We start from the raw sequence: 19221 nt of genomic DNA, 5'->3' as shown, positions 1-19221 counted from the left end.
TGCCTAGGTGGCTCAGTCAGTCAAGTGTTTGACTCTTGATTTCGGCTCAGTTCATGATCTCACGGTTTGTGAAATCAAGCCCTGCGTTGGGCTCCATGCTGACAATGCCAGGCCTTCTTGGGATTCTCTCTCTCTCCGGCTCTCTCCCCCTCCCCCACTTGTACTCTCTGTCTCTCTCTTTCAAAAATAAATAAACAGTAAAAAAATAAATAAATAAGTCTTGGGTGATGTATTGTACAGCATGTTGACTATGGTTAATAATACTGCATTGTATATTTGGAAGTTGCTAAGAGCAGATCTTAAAAGTTCTCATCACAAGAAAAATATCTGTAACAATGTGTAGGTGACAGATGTTAACAAGACTTATTATGGTAATTATTTCACAATATTCCGATATATACACATATCAAATTATCAGGTTGTATACCTGAAACTAATATAACATTATATGTCAATGATACCTCAATAAAAAAGAAAGAATAAATGAAGAAACAAAAAAACACTTGATCACTCACGCTTCATAAGATCAACTCACAAATTACTAAAATACAAACTGTTACATCTCTAAATAACTTATTTAAAATATAACAAGACTTTCAAAGATATTTAATAATGTTATAAGAACTTAAATGAGGGGGCACCTGGGTGGCTCAGTCGGTTAAGCGTCCGACTTTGGTTCAGGTCATGATCTCATGGTTCACATGCTTGAGCCCCGCATCAGGCTCTGTGCTGACAGCTCAGAGCCTGGAGCCTGCTTTGGATTCTGTCTCCCTCTCTCTCTCTGCCCCTCTCCCACTCATGCTTATTTTCTCTCTCTCAAAAATAAATGTTAAAAAATATTTTTTTAATAAAAAAAAAAACTTAAATGAATGTCTCCTCTTTTCCACTCTGTAGGGTCAATGACCACGTATTTTTTTTCACTTTTGGCTTCAGCTTTTTACTCGATGTCTAGCATTAACATTGGAGCTCAATAAATGTTTTTTTTAATGAATCATAAAGTTCATAATCATTCCTATAGCCAAGTAAGTTTTGGTACTAGTGCCTCAAAGGAAGAGTCAGAAACCCAAAGGAGGAAACTAAGATGAGTAATATTCTCTCCTATCTTTCCCAATTCCTAATGCTGGGAAGCATGGTATTTACTCATTCAAAATAATTACCCCATACTTGAGAGATAATGGATCAGAACGATCTGCTTTCTGCTTACCTTGTGGGTTTCTGAAGAGGCACTGGCTCAGCTCAAAGACATGTTGAAGTCCCCTGAGCAAAATCAAGGTATGCTGTGATTATTAGGCCAGCCCCTGAAGAATAAAGAAATGGACAGAAATCCAGGTGATAATGTTTTCTCGGAAACATCTTTGCCACTTACACCTCTTTTATGGAGCCCTCAGACATTTCTACCTAATTTTATTGGTTCAAATAATATCAAATATGTTTGATTTAAAACTTTATTGGGGCCTATTTTTTAGTTTTAAAGTTTATTTATTTATTTTGAGAGAGAGAGAGAGAGAGAGAGAGAGAAAGAGACAGAGAGAGAATTAATGGGGGAGGAGCAGAGAGAGAGGGAGAGAGACAGAATCCCAAGCAAGCTTCACACTTTTATCTTGGAGCTTGATGTGGCACTCAAACTCATGGACCTGTGAGATTATGACCTGAGATGAAATCAAGAGTTGGATGCCTAAATGACTGAGCCACCCAGGCACCCTGGGACCTATTTTTTAAATCTCCTTTACCACTAATATTAATTCTACCTTGAAATCTTCACTTATTTTCATATTTGAATATTTCTCTCTGTTTCTATAGAAACTGGTACATGATATTTTTTACTTTACACATCTTGCATCATAATAGTTATTTGTGCATTTGTATTATCTCACCTATTTGGTGATAAGCTTTTTAAGTATATTAAAAAGTATATTTTTATATTTTAAGTATATTAAAGTATATTTCATAAAATATAAAATAAAATAAAAAGTATATTTTAAGTACATTAAAAAGTATATTAAAAAGTAAATATATTTTACTTAGTCTTCAATTGATCATTTCATCAATACTACAAAGTATCCACTATATACATAATGTGATACAGAGTGCCTGGCTGTCTTAGTTGGTAGAGCATGTGACTCTTGATCTTGAGGTCTGGAGTTCAGGCCCCATGTCAAATGCAGAGATTACTTAAAAAGAAAAGAAAAGAAAAAAAAAGGCAACCAAGTACATAATGATGCATAAATGGGTATGAACATGGAGAAGAAATATACAATTCCTGACCACATAGAACTTGGGGAATATATCACTTATCATTCATTCAGAAGGCATTCACATGAGAAAACTGTTTTTTTGTGTGGTAGGTGAGATTTTGAAATATAGCATCTCTTGCAATTATAATTAAAATATAAGCTGGTTAAGGGTACCTGGCTGCCTCAGTCGGTACAGCATGCGACACTTGATCTCATGGTCCTCAGTTCAAGCCCTCCGTTGGGAATAGAGATTATTTTAAAATATGTGTGTGTGTGTGTGTGTGTGTGTATTAGTTAGACTGCAAATCCACTAAATAGTTAAATTAATACATCACTTAAATTTATGATGGTAGTAGTAAAGAAAAGAAATAAAGTAGATAATTAAAATTGCAATTAATTTACCATATTCTTATGAAAGAAAAATCACCATGAAGATTAAATATCACCTGCAGGTAACTGGTGAAATTCCAAGCAGCCAAAACCCTGTTCTAGGAAGCACATTACTTTCTGGAAGAGGATATTCTCCCTTGAACTTTGTGGGTTTAAGTCAGGTGCTGATTCAGAAATGATAAATTTAATCAAGAAAAAAGTTTTTTGCAATTTTTAAAAATATTTACTTTTGAGAGAGAGACACAGAGTGTGAGCAGGGGCAGGGGAGGGGCAGAGAGAGAGGGAGACACAGAACTCCAAACAGGCTCCAGACTCCATGCTGTCAGCACAGAGCCCTATGTGGGGCTCAAACTCATGAACTGTAAGATCATGACCTGAGCCTAATTCCGATGGTTAACCGATTGAGCCACTCAGGTGCCCCTCAAGAAAAAAATTTTCTAAGAATGTATAATTTAAACAGATTATTAAAAGCAACCAAATAAGACTAAATCAACTTTTATGTAATATAAATTAATCTATTTTTTATTATAATGATAAAACATGATCTTTTTAAAAAAATTGTTAACATTTACTCATTTTTGAGAGAGAGAGAGAGACAGACAGATATAAGCAGGGGTTGGGCAGAGAGAGAGGGAGACAGAATCTGAAGCAGGCTCCAGGCTCCGAGCTGTCAGCACAGAGCCCAATATGGGGCTTGAACTCAAAAACCATGAGATCATGACATGAGCCAAAGTCAGATGCTTAACCAACTGAGCCACCCAGATGCCTCAACATGATCCTTATCTAAGGCTTTTATTACTTAATTTATAATAATACAATATAATATACAGCTAAAATTATTTATAAAAATGTGGCATTCTTAAGCAAATTTATATATGCATATTGGTCTCTGATATAGTTTTGATGGAATAGTTAAATAAGGATTATGAAATAATTCCATTAGTTAAATATGGATCCTAAATTATTCTGCTAATTTTTCTAGACACCATCATCACATTTTCCCTGTGTATTGTAGCAAAAAGAAGAAGTTTTATCATGCTAAAAATTAATCAGCTGCTCTAGCCACTAAAATACAATTTTGTATTTTGGTAATAGAAGGCAGAAATTTTTAAACATTTCATTAAAAAAATTTTTTTTTAAGTTTATGTATTTTGAGAGAGACAGAATGAGCTGGGGAGGGGCAGAGAGACAGGGAGAGAGAGTCCCAAGCAGGCTCTGCACTGACAGTGTGGTTGACAGTGCGGCACTGACACTGATGTGGGGTTGGAACCCACAAAACTGTGAATTCATGACCTGAGCCAAAACTGAGAGTTGGATGCTTAACGGACTGAGCCACCCAGGCACCTCTAAACATTTTAAAAATGGGAATGAGATGAAGATGGTGGAGGGGAGGGCAGAATTCTAAGATATTCTCTAGAATATCTGCCCTTCTGTATCTATCATCCTTTCTCCCAGGTATGGGCGGGGCCTATGAATAGGCAGGATAGCTCCTCCTTTGATTAACTCACATTGCATAAACCTGTTTTAAAATTTTTTAAAAGTTTACTTATTTTTGAGGGGCGCCTGGGTGGCGCAGTCGGTTAAGCGTCCGACTTCAGCCAGGTCACGATCTCGCGGTCCGTGAGTTCGAGCCCCGTGTCAGGCTCTGGGCTGATGGCTCGGAGCCTGGAGCCTGTTTCCGATTCTGTGTCTCCCTCTCTCTCTGCCCCTCCCCCGTTCATGCTCTGTCTCTCTCTGTCCCAAAAATAAATAAAAAACGTTGAAAAAAAAAAAATAAAAGTTTACTTATTTTTGAAAGAGAGAGAGCATGAGCAGGAGGGGCAGAGAGAGAGAGGGAGAGACAGAGACAGAGACAGAGAGAATCCCAAGCAGTATCTGTGCTGCCAGCACAGAGCCGGAAGGGGAGATTGATCTCACAAAACATGAGATCCTGACCTGAGCAGAAATCAAGAATTGGATGCTTAACCTCCTGAGCCACCCAGACGCCCCTCTATAAACCTGTTTTAGCTCACTGGAGTGATTCTCCTGCTGGCTTCTGAGAGGTAACCTGGCCACCTTGTGAGCTGGCCACCTGACAAGGAACTGCAGGGGCCTCTAGGAACAGAGTGGATCCCAGCTGTCATCAGCAAGAAAGGTGGCTCCTCAGTCCTACAACTGCCAAAGTGAATTCTGTCAACAATCAGTGAGCTTGAAATAGAACCCCAAGCCTCAGATGAGACCAACCCCCCAGAGTACACCTTGACTGCAGACTGTGAGACCCTGAGTAGCAGATTCAGTTAAAACCTCCGTAACCATGGAAACTGCAATAATAAATGTATGCTGTTTAGAACTACCAAGTGTGTGGTTCATGGTAACTTTACGCAACATCAGAAACTTACACAGATGGCTTGTAGTAAGGGAAGAAGTTTTTTTGATATGATTTAATAAGACATGTGGTAACTATGGTATTTGATAATCCACAACACAGAATCGAAAATAAGTTACATAAGGGGCACCTGAGTGGCTTAGCTGGTTGAGCGTCCAACTTCAGATTTCTCAGTTCGTGAGTTCAAGCACCACATCCAGCTTGCTGCTGTCAGCACAGAGCCTGCTTCGGATCTTCTGTTCTCTTTTCTCTGCCCCTGCCCCACTTGTGCGTGCTCTCTCTCTCAAAAATAAACCCTAAAAGAAAATTTAAAATAAGTTATGTAAAATGTTTATCTATAGGTTTTATACAGTGTCAAAAACTCAAAAAATTTGGTTCTCCTGGCTGGCTCAGTCAGTAGAACATGTGACTCTTGATCTCCAGGCCATGAGTTCCAGCCCCACATTTGGTGGAGTGTTTATTTAAAAAAAAAAAAAAAAAAAAAAAAAAAAAAAAGGCATTCTAAGGAAAATTTCTGGTTATATTTAAAAGAATCAGCCTTACTAACCTGCATTACTTCAGCTACTCAACTGTATTTTCTTTCCAGCTAATGACACATCCTGGGGATTAGTGCTGTAATAGACGAAAGAGAATTTTTAAAACTTAAATTCATACTAAAGCTATTTTAAACCTTTCAATATTTCTAACTTAAGTTCTCTTTGCTTTTCTCAGACTTTCCTTCATGAAAAGACATTCTTGGACAATAGCTGAAGGATGAAAGAAATTAGGTTAAACACGAATTACCATTGCTCCCATTGTCCACACTGATTTCAGAACATCCCAAGGCCAGTATACCCCATTTATAAATCAGTGATCCACCCTTAACAGAAATATGTTTAAGTCTGGAAAAGGCAGGAAGCTAAGGAGGGCTTATGGAATCTTGATAAAACATTAAATTGGTCCATTTCCAACTACTGTCCATTTGTATGGCATCTTAGAAGTTGTCACACTGGGGACATTGTTACACTGCAGTAGTATTGCGGACCAAGGTGGGCGTGACTTTTCTTTGTAAGTATGAAAGCTGTCATGAAAAGGAAATGGAGAAGGATAGCCTGAATCAGGCTACCAAAAGGTATAGGTGACGGTATGGGCATATAATTTCCTTAAATTATATATACCTACATATTCCCTGTCAAGTCTTCCAGTACTCCAGTTTGAAGACCTCAGCCCTAGAATATGAGTTAATCCTGGTCAATGACTGTATCTCATGATCTTTATTCTTCTCTTCCTCCCTTTCCTTAACACCAGGTGAGGCAGGTAATAGAAAAGTAGATAATGGCCTCTCAATGGGCTCCAGAGACTCTGGTCTGCCAGAAATGGTGTCCCTCTGCCTGGAGAGGGCAGTATAACCCGTCAGATTGTTGCTTCATAATTCTCCAGTATATTTATTTCCCAGAGGCCATCTTTTAACCACCACATTACTTCAGAAATTACCATGTGAAATGAACCATTCTCTAAGCACTATAAATCCAACACAGATTTATTGAACACCTACCTCATGTAAACGTTGGTTCTGTACTTGGGGGAAGGGTATGCTGATACGAGAAGCAGGTTCCTGAGTTTTGGGAATTCACAGTTCAGATGGGGAAATGGACTCATGTACAGAAAATTCAAACATAGGATTATGCATTTTGTTTTAAACAACATCCGTGCTCCTGAAGATCTCACGTCAATTCAAACATCACATTTTTCAAGACTAATTTGGATAAAGGTCAGTGGTGAAATGTTTTTTGTTTAGCAGCTAAAGTATCAACAATATTTGCAATGGACTCAGCTCCCCAGCTCTGAAATCATGCATTCTTGAATTTTTTACTTAGGAAGTTTGCATTATATCCATATTTACATATTCAAAAGAACATTTAATCACAGGATTTCACCATTTTATAATACAAATTCTCAAACAGTGCATTTGCACGGTCCAAGGAACAAAGGTACTGGGTGTACTGGGTGCCTCAGTTGCTTAAGTGGCTGACTCTTGATCTTGACTCAGGTAGTGATCTCATGCTTCTTGAGTTCGAGCCCCATGTTGGGCTCTGTGCTGACTGCAAGGAGCCTGCTTGGGATTCTCTCTCTCACTCTCTCTCTCTCTGCCTTTCCCCTGCACTCTCTGTCTCTCAAAATAAATAAATACACTTAAAAAAAAAACAGTACCGTACACGGTTGGATGTGTTTTACAGAGAGCACTTTATTCTGTAAATTAAATATCGGGACTTGGAAATGTTTTAACCCGGCACTTGGTAGGTGCCCAACAAATGAGTATTGTGATGAACTAAGTCTCTGGGGACACTATACAGATATGATGGAGATGAGGAAATTTCATAAATCCTGAACAAGTTGAGGGAGACTTTTTGAGGGGAATGTGGGGGCAAACATTAATGTGCCTTCAAATAAACCACAACAGGACAGAGGAGGTAGTTTTGCTTTGCCTGAGGCTTCAATGTAATTGGTCTGTACTGACCCCATTGAACTGGGATTTGCAGTTCCCCTATTCTCCCATCTAGCTTTCTGGGCAAAGAGGAGGGAGGAAGGGTTTGTTCTCTCATTAATTCCTTCCCTCTTAGGCCAAAGAGAGCTGGATATGGGAGACAAAAAAAACCTTCAACTTAGCAAGCTGGAAGAGGTCAATCAGAAAACACACTCAAAAGCAAACTTAGTGCATTGCCAAGGGGAATGGGGCACTGAACCCCCAGCAGATTATATCCAGAGAGGGAGATGTAATCTGGGCCTCAGAGCCCCAAAAGTGGGGAAAGGGCACTGGAGAGCAGTTTGATTCCAGGTCAGCACTAAAACAGTTTGAGACTTGGGATTGGGAAGGTATCAAAATCTAAATCTTAAAGTTTTCTTTAAATAATCCAATAGAAGGCAATGGCAGTTTCTAGGGCCCTTATTATGCAAAAATGCTCAGTCAATCTTTGATGGGAGTCGTTTTAAAGATAGAAGAAAGAAATCCAGGTGGAATTGCCCAGGCATTTGTTTCCAACCTTGGCTACTTTCTGGCCTTGGACTGCTTAAAAATTTCAATGCTGAGGCTGGACCCCAGACTGAGTACATTGACATATCCGGGTGGGGTGGGGTGGGGGGTTCCAGGCAGTAATAGTTTTAAAGCTGCCCAGCTGATTCCAGTATCCTGTGAAGCTCCACTGATGGGCACTTTTGTAGAGAACTGAGAAGCCCAAGTCTTAACTTCCAGGCAGACACTCAATGAATTTAACATATTCTATTTATAAGTCAAAACGTTGGATTTAGTCTGCAGTAAAAACTCAAGAGTAGATGTGGTGTTAGGCATAATTGATAATTGGAGCATACATTCCACAAGAACTATGTAGAAGGTATTTCTTCATATTTACTAGTTGACTCCCTCCCCCTACCCCCTTCCTTTTAGAGCAAAGTAGTTTTAAATGAACTAAATGGTTTTTTGAGGCCTGAGAGAGTCTAACTTATTAATCTTTCTGGGCCTTGGGTTAAAAAAAAAAAGTCTATGGGGCGCCTGGGTGGCTCATAGGTTAAGGTTAAGCATCCAGCTCTTGGTTTCGGCTCAGGTCATGATCTCGCAGTTTGTGGGTCCAAGCCCCGCACTGGGCTCCTCCACATGGAACCTGCTTGGGATTCTCTCTCTGCCCCTCCCCTGGTTTGTTCCTCTCTCTCAAAATAAATAAACATTTAAAGAAAGTCTATAACCTCAATTTTATGTAGTTTGAACCTGATACTGATAGACTACGCAGTTAGATATGAAGAGGAAGAAATGCTACCCAACAGGTAAAAGGGCAGAAACCAAGTTCCAAAAGATGCATGCAGTCTTCCCTAGGATCACGACTCTACAGTAACCTATAGCTTCATTATGATATATTTACATTGTGGTTTTTACCCTCTACACCCTGGGGGCGGGGAGAAGTTGCCTTGACACTTCTGACATAGACCACAGAGGGCTCCAAACTGCCCCTCTCAACCAGGAGGAGTCCCTTAGCTGATTGGCTGCAACCTTGGTCAAGAACCACCCTCAGTATGACCCAAAACCTACCTAAACATAAAAATGAGTACCTGGCAGGGTGCCTGGGTGGCTGTCAGGTGCCCAACTTCAGCCAGGTCATGATCCCGTGGTGTGAGGGTTTGAACCCAGCATAAAGATAAATAAACATTTAAGGAAAAAAAAAAAAAAAAAAAAAAAAAAGGAGTACCTGGCTGGCTCAGTAGGTAAAGCCCTAGACTCTTGATCTTGGGGGCTGTGAGTTCTAGCCCACACTGGGCATAGAGACTGCTTTAAAAGAAATAATAAAAGCTCAGTCGGTTAAGTGCCCAACTGTTGATTTTGGACTCTTAATTTTGACTCAGGTCATGATGTCCAGGTTTGTGAGATCGAGGCCCTCATAGAGCTCTGTGCTGTCAGCCTGCTTGGGATTCTCTCTCTCCTTCTGTCTCTGCCCCTTCCCCACGCACACACACACATTCCCTCTCTCTCTCTCTCTCAAAATAAATAAATAGACATTTTAAAAGAAATAATAATTTAAAAAAAAGAAAGAAAAACAGTCCTGATCCCTCTTGGGGTATCTGCCACCTTTGGACGTGCCCACTTTTCGTCTCCAGAATGTACCTTTGTTTGAATTGCTATTAAACACTTGCTTGTTTAAGAGTTTGGCTCTGAATTCTTTCTTGGCTTGTCAACTCGCCACTGACAAAGCTGCTTCTCTAAAGTACCTGTGGCCAGAATGACCTCTATGTTTTTAATCGAGGTAAAAATACATACAGTAAAATGCACAAATATTAGCTTAACATTTTGATGAGTTTTGATAAATGAATACATCCATATGGCCATCATCACCCCAGGAAGTTTCTTTATGCCCTTCAGTCTCCCACTCTCCCCATTCATCAGGGAACTGCTCTTCTTTTATTATCCTACATCAGTTTTGCCAGTTCTTGCACTTCACTGAAATGGAATCTCACATCATGAGCTTTATCACAGTGATCTTTTAAAATTTACTTATTTTTAAAGTTTATTTATTTAAGTAATCTCTACTTCTCCCAACGTGGGGCTTGAACTCATGACCCTGAGATCAAGAGTCACATACTCTTCTGACTGAGCCAGCCAGGCATCCCTGCTCTTTAAAAATTTAAGACACAGTGCTCACTGCGGCAGCACATATACTGAAAATTTAAGACACAAATTGGATATTTACTCTTGGAATAAAATCCAGACTCCTTCTTGTGGCCAGCAAGGCCCTGTATCCCTCTCAGTCAGTCCTCCAGCACTGTCTCCCAACTCTACCCTGTGCTCATTATAATGGTGTTCTATCCACAAAGGCCTTCTTTCCCAGCACCTTTCAACTCAGGGTCTTTGCTCAGCTGTATTCCTCTTCACTCCTATTGGCCTTCAGGCATCATCTTAAGTGTTACTTCTTCTCAGAGGTATTCCCTTGTGCCTCAATTCCAAATTCCAATTCCCTTTGTTCTTTTCATTTCTGTCACTATCACAATTAATAATTATATATCTATATGCGTTTATTCTACTTTAAAATTGTTCATCGCTTTCAGTTTATCCACAAGGGTAGTGGCCATGTCTGTTTTGTTCACCACTGTGTTTCTAGCCCCTAGTCCAGAACATGAAACATATTAGGTGTCCAATAAATGTGTTAAAATAAATGGATGAAATGGTTTAATTGGACTATTGTATTGAAAAATGAGGGGCGCCTGGGTGGCGCAGTCGGTTAAGCGTCCGACTTCAGCCAGGTCACGATCTCACGGTCGGTGAGTTCGAGCCCCGCGTCAGGCTCTGGGCTGATGGCTCGGAGCCTGGAGCCTGTTTCCGATTCTGTGTCTCCCTCTCTCTCTGCCCCTCCCCCATTCATGCTCTGTCTCTCTCTGTCCCAAAAATAAATAAAAAACGTTGAAAAAAAATTAAAAAAAAAAGAAAAATGAGAAAAAAGGGATAGAAAGGAAAGGCAAGAAAGATGTGGGCAAGTAAGGGTAGGATTTCAGTGGAGAACGGCTCCTCCTTTAACTTTGAGTAGTGAGAGTGAGGAGCAAGTGTTATATACAACAATGGAAAGAACATTTGGGAAGAAGTCAGATCATCTGGCTCAATGACTTCTCTGGACTGTTTTCCTCATTTATATAATACATGACCTGGACTAGAATATTTCATCAGTACTACCTCACCCCCATGTAGCATTTGGAAATAGTAAGTGGGAATTTTCCATAGTCACAATAATTGGAGACCACTATTGGCATTTATTAATTTGGAGCAGCAGAATGTTAAATATCCTACAATGCATGAGACAGTCTTAACCTTGTGTCATCCAAAGTACCAGTGCTGGGGCACCTGGGTGGTTTAGTCAGTTGAACTTCCAATTTCGGCTCAGGTCATGATGTCATAGTTTGTGAGTTTGAGCCCCACATTGGGGCTCGCTGCCACCAGCTGGCTTAGGATCCTCTGTCCACCGCCCTCTCTCTTTCAAAAACAAATAAACATTTAAAAAAAATTCAAAATACCAGTGCTGAGAAATACTACTACAGTAGGCATAGCCTGTGGTTCCGCATTTTGTGATACTTCTTAGGTGATCTTCCACGCGAATGCTTATTGCATTTAAATAACCTTATTTAGTAAATTATCTATTATAAGTCTAACTGCTTAATTTAGTTTGTCGTAAGAACTCAAGGACAGACATATCAGCATGATTCATATTTGAGGTATATACTCCACAGGAACTATGTAGAAGTTATCCTATTTCTTCATTAGTTAGCTTTTTCCACTTCCTTTTTTTGGGTAAGCGTTTCTCTAAGAAATTCAAGATCTTGATCCTATTTCGTTCTTCCTTAGTTGATGTGTAGGTAGCAGTGAGTTTAAGTTTGGGAAACTGTTATGGACTGATGCTTGTGCCCTCTCTCTCCCCCCAAATTCACACATTGGAGCCCTAATGCCCAACTGCAATGAGATTTGGAGGTAGGGTATTTGGGAGGTAATTAGGTTTAGATGAGGTCATGAGGGTGAAGCCCCATGATGGGATTAGTATCTCCAAGGAAGACTTAGAGAAAGAGACTAGAGCTCCTTCTCTCTGCCACATGAGGACTGTGAGCAGGTGGCCATCTGCAGACAGAAAAAAGTTCCTCACCAAGGAACCAAATTGGCCATCACTTTGATCTTAGACTTCTTAGCCTCCAGAACTGAGAAATAGACTCCTGTTGTTTAAGCCACCCAGTGTATGGTATTTTATTATGGCAGCCTGAGCTAATACACAAACTAAGGCTCAAAGAAAAGAAACATTAAAATTACACAGAGAGTCCTGCTGTGGCAAGGTTGATATTTTCAGTGTTGTGTTTCCCAGCCTAATGTTTTACCCACCAGAAATGACTCAGTAGTTAAGGAGACTATTTGCTAAATGTAGTATCATCTTCACAATCCTAAGGTCCTTGGCTGCTCTAAAATTGTATGTTGCTATAAAAATACACGGTGGAAACAACAGAAATGTTCATCAATGGCAAGTGGATTAAAAAATGTATATCCACATGACAGAATATTATTTGACCATAAAAAGGAATGAATCACTATACATGCTGAATTCATAGATGAATCTTAAAAACATTATGCTAAGTGAAAGCAGCTAGTCATAAAAAAACACATATGATTCTATTTATATGCAATATCCAGAAAAGGCAAATATGCAGAGACAGAAAGGAGATTAGTGGTTTCTTAGGACCTGGGGCAACAGGGGGAAAAGGGACTAATACCTAAAGGATACAGGTTTTGGGGCACCTGGCTGGCTTAGTCGGTGGGACATGTGACTCTCTTGATCTCAGGGTCATGAATTCACACCCCTCACTGGGCATAGAACTCACTTAAAAACAAAAACAAAAGGATGCAGGTTTCTATTTGAGGTGATGCAAATATTCTAAAATGGACTATGGTGGGGCTCCTGGGTGGCTCAGTTGGTTAAGTGTCTGACTTCAGCTCAGGTCATGATCTCATGGTTCATGAGTTCAAGCCCCATGTTGGACTCTGCACTGACAGCTCAGAGCCTGGAGCCTGCTTTGGAGTCTGTGTCTCCCTCTCTCTCTGCTCCTCCCCTGCTTGTGCTCTCTCTCTCTCTCTCAAAAATAAAATAAACATTAAAAAAAATTTTTTTAAATGGATTATGGTGATGGTTGTGAATATACTAAATAGACTTTAAGTGGGTGAATTATATGGCATGTGAAATGTGTATCAATAAAACTATTTTTAAAATATGAAAAGGTGTTCAACTTCATTCATGATTAAAGAAATGAGAATCAAAACAATGAGCAACCATTTTTCATCCATCAGATTGGATGAAATAATATTTTCAAGTCAATAATACTTATGATGGGAAAGAGTGTGGGAAAGTTAGTGCTCTTGTACACTGTTGGTGGGGATATAAATTGAGGCAATCTTCTCAGAGGGAAGTTTGGTAAGATCGCTCATGACTCAATATACACACACCTTTTTATTTAATCATTCCACTTCCAGGAATTTATTCTACTGTACATTTATTGAGCATGAAAATAATTATTGCAACAATGATTACAATTGAAAACAGTGATTAAAAATTGAAAACAACTAAACGTCCATTAATAGAGAATTGAGTAAAATAAATTATAAATCCATATATAAATTCTGGGTTTGTGCTTGGTTAAACAAATGAAGTATAGAAACAGTATACATAACCTGCCACTCTTTTGTGTAAAAAAGGAAGAAAATAATAAATATATGTGTATTTGCATAAGGAAGGATACACAATAAATGAATATAAATGATTATCTGGTTGAGTGGGAACTAGGTAGATGGTAGAAGTAAATGCAAGACTTTCCACTGAATACCTTTTTATATTGTTTTATTTTTGAGCCATGTGAATATCTAAAAAATTAAATACAGAATATAACTGAAATAAAAGAATAAAGCTTATCCACAAAAAGTAAAATACAACCTGTACAAGATATATTAAGTGAAAAAACAAGTTGCAGAATAGTATGTACAACACTTTTTCATTTATTCAGTTAACAGATACCTTTTGAGTCCCTAATTTATGTTCTAGAATCTAGGGATATGAAGTAAACAAGGCAGCTATGGCTCTGGCTGTCATAAAGATTACATTTTAGTAGTGCATAAGTATGCAAGCACATAAATAAACAAAGGTAACAGAGACTGACTTCAGTAGGGAATATTTATTTGATGGATGTCACAAAAAGCCTGAGGAAGTGACAAATAAGCTGACACCCGCATGAGAAAGATGTGGGAAAAGAGTGGTCCAGGAAAATAATATAGTCAGTGCAAAGGTCCTAAAGCTGAAACAAGTTGGCAAGTTTGAAGATTGGAATACAGTCTGCATAACAGGGGGAAGGTGGTAGGAGATAAAGTCACAGTGGTAGTCAGAAGATAGATCACGGTTTTAAATAAAAGAATAATACATATGTTTGGGGCACCTGGGTGGTTCAGTCAGTTAAATGTCTGACTCTTGGCTTCAGCTCAGGTCATGATCTCACAGTTTGTGAGTTTGAGCCCCGCATCAGGCTCTGTGCTGACAGCATGGAGCATGCTTGGGATTCTCTCTCTCCCTCTCTCTCTGATCCTCCCCCATTTGTGTGCTTTCTCTCTGTCTCAAAATAAATAAATAAACTTAACAAAAAAAGAATAATACATATATTCATATAGAAATTGAAAATATTTGGAAGGACACACAAACATCTTAACATTATAGAGGCGCCTGGATGGCTTGGTCAGTTAAGCATCAGACTTTAGCTCATGATCACACGGTCTGAGAGTTTGAGCCCTGTGTTGGGCTCTGTGCTGACAGCTCAGAGCCTGGAGCTGCTTTGGAGTCTCTGTGTCTCCCTCTCTCTCTCTCTCTCTCTCTGTCCCTCCCCTGCTGACGCTCTTTCTCTCTCAAAAATAAATAAACATTAGGAAAAAAAAAAGGAATCAACATTATTAAGTGGCTATTTTGTTGGTGGGTATTGGGGATAATGGTCAATAGTACTCTTTAAATTTTATATCTTTCAGAGGAGCCTTGATTTTTAAAAGTATTTAAAAGTGCATAAATAAGAAATATGCTTCAAAGAAAGTGTTTCTTAAAATGCAGAATGTTGAGTAAGAATCTAGTATGCAGTAGGAATCTAATACAGTGAAGCTTGATGATTCCTTTGGTTCTAGTCCCTCTAGTGGCAATCACGAGGTAGTGCTGGTGGCTGTTTCACAGCAGGAGAGCTAAAAAAAAACTAATGAAACTGACATACTCAGAAGTTTGAATTCTTGAAATTGCATAATTCTTGCTAAATGGTGGGTGGAGAAAAACCCAAAATCGCTACAGTTATTTTTACAATCACCGCCTGTACATCATGAAGCAGGGGCCAGCAAAATCATCAGATTTTAAAATTAAAAATCATTAAATTTTAAAATTAATTAAAATTAAATGAGGAAAATGCTAGGGTTCAGTTGTCTTGCAACTGCATGGCTTAAATACCCAGGGTCCTGGTCACCATCTCTTCTGAGTCTTTTCTCGGGCCTATACTGCTCTGTCTTCTCTCCACCTGGATAAATTATGTCTCTCTCCCTTCTTGGTCAGCTCACTGCTTCTACATAGCTTCTCCAACAATTCACTTTGTCCCCCCCCCCCCCCCCGCGCCGTTTTTTTTAAAGTTTATTTATTTATTTTGAGATAGAACCATCGTGGAAGGGGCAGAGAGAGAGGGGGACAGAGGATCCGAAGTGGGCTCTGCATTGATAGCAGCAAGCCCCATGCAGGGCTGGAACTCATGAACCTGAGTTCATGACCTGAGCCGGTTATATAGAAATTGAGCCAACTGAGCCACCCAGGCGCCCCTCTTTTAAAAAAAAAAAAAAAAAAAAAAGCTTATTTATCTATTTTGAGAGAGCATGAGAGAGGGAGAGAGAAAATCCCAAGCAGTTACCACACCATCACTGCAGAGCCTGATTCAGGGCTCGAGCTTATGAACCCTAAGATCATGAGCCAAAATCAAGAGTCGGATGCTTAACCAACTAAGTCACCCAGGTGCCCCTAGTTACTCTCCTTTTTGACAAATCCTTTAATAATTCCTTGAGAGTAAAGGCACTAAGGTTAGAGGGGAAAGAACTGCTGAGTGTGAGTGTCAGAGTTTGAAAGGATCTCAAGTCTTTCGCTATTCCAAGTGTGATCCCTAGATCAGCGGCCTGCTTGGGATTCTCTCTCTCCCTCTTTCTCTCTGCCCCTCCCCTTCTCGTGCTCTCTCTCAAAATAAGTAAACTTAAAAAAAAATCTGTTACGGGCACTTGGATGGCTCAGTTGGTTAAGCATCTGACCTCACTCAGGTCAGGATCTCATGGTTCATGGGTTTGAGTCCCACATCGGGCTCTGTGCTGACAGCCAAGCCTGGAGCCTGCTTCGAATTCTGTGTCTCATTCTCTCTCTATCCCTCAAAAATAAACATTAAAAAAATTTTTTTTTTAATCTGTTATGCTAATAGATGCAAACCAATAATTTAGTGACTTGTTTACTCACAAATGGCATATTAACCAGTTTTTTAATGATCATTAAAATGAGTAATTTTTAAAAATTGGGGCGCCTGTGTGGCTCAGTCAGTTAGACGTCCGACTTCAGCTCAGGTCATGATATCATGGTCCATGAGTTCGAGCCCCGCGTCGGGCTCTGTGTTGAGAGCTCAGAGCCTGGAGCCTGCTTCAGATTCTGTGTCTCCCTCTCTCTCTGACACTCCCCCATTCATGCTCTGTCTCTCTCTGTCTCAAAAATAAATAAACATTAAAAAAATTTTTTTTAATTGAAAATACACACTTAGTAAAAATTCCAAAGGTATGAAAGTATATAGTAAAGTTAACCCACCATGCCTGTACTTGGGCCACCTAGTGTTCCTCTCTGAAGGAAAGTACTCTTACTTGTATATCTTTCTAGAGGCATTACTAGCATAGTTTAAATAGTTATTTTTTATTTTTAATTTTGTCTCAAGATAGGAATTTTTAGTAATGCCCCTTTCCTTTTTCTTTTTAATTTATTTTGAGAGAGAGAGACAGAGGGAGAGAGAGAGAGACAGAGAGAGAGCACAAGCATGGAAGGGGTAGAGAGACAGGGAGAGAAAGAGCATCCCAAGCAGTCTCTGTGCCATCACTGCAGAGCCTGATGCGGGGCTTGATCTTACGAACCCTGAGATCATGAGCCGAAATCAAGAGTCCAACACCCAACCAACTGAGCCACCCAGGTGCCGCTAGTCACTCTCCTTTTTGACAGATCCTTTAATAATTCCTTGAGAGTAGAGGCACTAAGGTTAGAGGGGAAAGAACTACCGAGTGTGAGTGTCGGAGCATGAAAGGATCTCAAGTCCTTTGCTATTCTGAGTGTGATCCCTGGATCAACAGGGACTTCATCTGGGTCATGGTCAAAAATGCACAATCTCAGACTTCACCCAGATATCCTGAAACAGCAGTTGGCCTTTAACCAGATCACCAGATCATTTGTATGAGCCTTTAAGGTTGAGAATCATTGCTCAAGGAAGTCAAGGAAGTATGGCTCAACAAGGAGCCAGTGGAGAGCTGATGCTAGAAATCAGGTCTCCTAACAGCCTTGTCATGTGCATTTTCCAATAGGCCAAAATTCTGGCCAGGTAATTTGATGTAGTGTTTTTATGTATTTTCTTCACAGTCGGCTCAAGAGTCAGACACAGCAGCAATCAAAGCAGCTTTACCACTAGCATATAGTAGGAGCCCCATAATGGTGGTTTTTATATTTTCTGTTCTTACTATTATTTTTCTAAATTAATAAAAACTTTACTTTTTAGAATTTTAGTTTCACAGCAAAATTGAGTAGTTTCCACATACCCTCTTTCCACACGCACAAACTCCCCACCACCATCCATATCCCTACACACCATTTTAACAACGGGATCACTGATTAAAACTTCAAAGCAATGTTTCAACAGCCTTTTTAAGGACTCTTTCACAAATTCTATTCGATGTCTGACTTAACAAAAATACTCTGTTTTAACATATCCTGTACTTGTCTCAAAATGCTATTTTGTTCTCACAGCCAGGGAAGGATTTTATTAGGTTGTTTTACAAATTGGTGACACTGACATATTTGGAGTCTAAGGTCCTGGCAGGCTCCGTTTATTTCTGCTGGATCGCATGCTGGAATGGAGCAGTAGATTCTGAGGAGCAGGAGTTGAAAGCTAGGAGCTAAGATAAAATCGAGGCCTTTTTATCACAGTGCCTGTGATAAATGGTGTCCAGGATCCCAGCCTAAGCAGGGGGATGGGGGCCTGCGTTGTGGGAAATCAGGACGAAGGGTTGCAAGCAGTTTCTGGAACTTGGGTTTAGTGCCTTGAAAGCTCGAGTTCCAGAAAACCGCAAGGAAAAAGTGCCAATTTTGTTTAGCAGGACAGAAATTTGGCGCGAGAGTGTAAGGAAAAGCGAGAGGCAGGAGAGCGGCCAATCTGAGGACAACTCTAGGGGCTGCCCAGAGCTCACCTATAGGCTGCCCAATTTCTTTTTCCTTTCTTTTTAAAAATTTATTTATTTATTTATTTATTTGAGAGAGAGAGAGAGAGAGAAAGAGAGAGAAAGAGAGAGCGAGCAAGCAGGGCAGGGGCAGAGACAGAGGGAGAGAGAAAGAATCCCAAGCAGGTTCCGCACTGTCAGCTCAGAGCCCAAAGCCGGGCTGCAACCCACCACAGCAAAAACCAAGAGCCAGACGCTCAACCGACTGAGCCACTAAGGCACCCCATAGGCTGCCTAATTTTTATTCTCGCTCAGTGCTTCTGAGGCTTGTGGTCTCTTACCTTCCAACTTTTCTCCTTTCTGTCTTGCTGACCTTAGCTGTTTTTTCTTTCCCACTTAAAGACTAGGCATTTGTAAAAAACCCCAACAAGACAGAAGCCACAAGCACTTCCGGAGGGATGGCTCCCAGAGGCCGGAAGTAACTAGGACTTCCCAAGATGCCCCTTTCCCTCTAATCCCTCTGTGTCTTGTGGGAGTTGTAGTCCCAGATTGGGTGAGGCTTCTCAGACTTGAGGAGATTGGGTGTTTCTCTGATCTGGTTGGTCCTGAGGTTGGGCATCTGACTCAGCGAGTCTTGAGGTGTAAAGAACTTTAACTTTATTAAAAAGTTCTACGTGATTGCTACTATATATTTTGCACTATGCATTTTTAAGGGTTTTATTCAATGGCCATATGTTAATAAAACAAAT

The 19221-nt window shown here is 39.9% G+C and overlaps 1 long non-coding RNA gene across 2 annotated transcripts; it reads right to left on the bottom strand.

Annotated features, from left to right (window-relative positions):
- Positions 1-781: 781 nt before the first annotated feature.
- Positions 782-18960, bottom strand: LOC125932665 (uncharacterized). 2 transcript variants are annotated; one of them, XR_007460719.1, is made up of 5 exons: positions 18814-18960; positions 5537-5601; positions 5120-5285; positions 2409-2467; positions 782-1298 (listed from the first exon to the last, which is right to left on the bottom strand). It is a non-coding gene; the product is annotated as an uncharacterized LOC125932665 (long non-coding RNA). The 2 variants fall into 2 exon arrangements; XR_007460718.1 differs by lacking the exon at positions 2409-2467 and having other exon boundaries at positions 786-1298.
- Between the last annotated feature and the right edge of the window lie 261 nt (positions 18961-19221).

The sequence above is a fragment of the Panthera uncia genome, chromosome D2, assembly GCF_023721935.1.
Source record: "Panthera uncia isolate 11264 chromosome D2, Puncia_PCG_1.0, whole genome shotgun sequence".
Taxonomy (NCBI): domain Eukaryota; kingdom Metazoa; phylum Chordata; class Mammalia; order Carnivora; family Felidae; genus Panthera; species Panthera uncia.
This window is presented reverse-complemented; position numbering and strand designations above follow the sequence as displayed.